Source organism: Humulus lupulus, chromosome 6 (genome assembly GCF_963169125.1).
Source record: "Humulus lupulus chromosome 6, drHumLupu1.1, whole genome shotgun sequence".
Lineage (NCBI taxonomy): Eukaryota > Viridiplantae > Streptophyta > Magnoliopsida > Rosales > Cannabaceae > Humulus > Humulus lupulus.
In genome coordinates, this window is record NC_084798.1 from 59,399,604 (window position 1) to 59,401,123 (window position 1,520).

Sequence of the window (1,520 nt, forward strand, 5' to 3'; positions counted from 1 at the left end):
CACTCTTCAGTGAGTGCTACAGTCTCATAGTCCTCCATTCTCCTTTTCTTTGACAGAATCTCCTTCATGAACTTAACATAACTGGGCATCTGCTCCAAGGCCTCAGCAAAAGGAATGTTTATGTGCAGCTTTTTAAACACCTCAAGAAACTTAGAAAACTGTTTATCAAGTGTAGTCTTTCTAAGCCTCTGAGGGTATAGAACTCTAACTGGCTGCTCAATAACAACTGGCGGACTCTATTCTGACTATTGATGGTCTTCAGTAACCCTTTCTGAATCAGACTGTTCACCCATCCCTTTATTCTGAACCACTGCCTGTGGAGATCTAGGCTGCGTAGTTTTCTTCCCACTCCTCAGAGTAATTGCCTGTACTTGCTCCTTGGGGTTTACTTCAGTATTACTAGGCAAGTTTCCCTGGGGTCTGTTATTGAGCATATTGGCCAACTTCCCAACCTTTGTCTCAAGGTTTCGAATAGAGGATCTGGTCTCAGTCATAAATTGAGTCTGAGTATTAGTAAGAGTCAACAAGGCAGCTTGCAGTTCATTAGGCCTCTCAGGTTGAGGCATTGATTGTTGAGGCCTAAACTGTTGTGATGATGAAGCTTGATTCATAGGTGGCTGAGGCATGTTATTCTGAAATTGGCCCTGAAACTGAGGTTGTTGGCCTTGATTATTCTTCCACGAAAAATTGGGATGATTTCGCCACCCAGGATTGTAGTTGTTGGAAAATGGATTATTGAGCGGCCTTTGAAAGTTTCCCACCGCTTGAACTTGAGCATGATCCACTGGGGTGTTATTATTCATACAGATAGGGCACTGATCGATAGAATGAGCACCACCACACATTTCACACCTCACTGCCATCTGAACCGCATTAGCAGATACACTGCTCTGTTGTAACTGCTTTGTCAGAGAGGCTACTTGCGCTGTTAGAGCAGTGATTGCATCTAGCTCATGCACCCCTGCTACCTTCCTAACTCCTGATGATCTTTCCTCAGACCATTGATGATTGTTTGTGGCCATGTCCTCTAGTAGCTCATAAGCACCAGTTGCGCTCTTGCTCATAAAAGTGCCACCTGCTGCAGCATCAATAATGGTTCTGGTTGTAGGACATAAGCCATTGTAGAAATTATGTACTAGCATCCACTGTTCAATGCCATGATGAGGACATCTTCCCAGGAGTTCCTTAAACCATTCCCAAGCTTCATACAGTGACTCTCCGTCATTCTGGCAAAAGTTATTTATCTCTCCCCTCAATTTACCAGCTTTGGACGGAGGGAAGAATTTGGACAAAATTTTTTGAGCTAGATCTTGCCAGGTGACAATAGAGTTTGGCTGCAGAGAGTTCAGCCAACTTTTAGCTCTGTCCCTTAGAGAAAATGGGAAGAGCCTAAGCTTGATTGCGTCATCACTCACCCCCATTATATTTGAAGGTTCCACACAACTCCAGAAAGTTGGACAAATGGGTGTGAGGATCTTCAGAGGGCAACCCATTGAATTGCACTGAGGACTGCACCATTT

The 1,520-nt window shown here is 44.1% G+C and overlaps 1 non-coding gene across 1 annotated transcript; it reads left to right on the forward strand.

Annotated features, from left to right (window-relative positions):
- The first annotated feature begins 1,152 nt into the window (after positions 1 to 1,152).
- Positions 1,153 to 1,259, forward strand: LOC133787571 (small nucleolar RNA R71). Its single transcript, XR_009872585.1, has one exon. It is a non-coding gene; the product is annotated as a small nucleolar RNA R71 (small nucleolar RNA).
- The last annotated feature ends 261 nt before the right edge of the window (positions 1,260 to 1,520 follow it).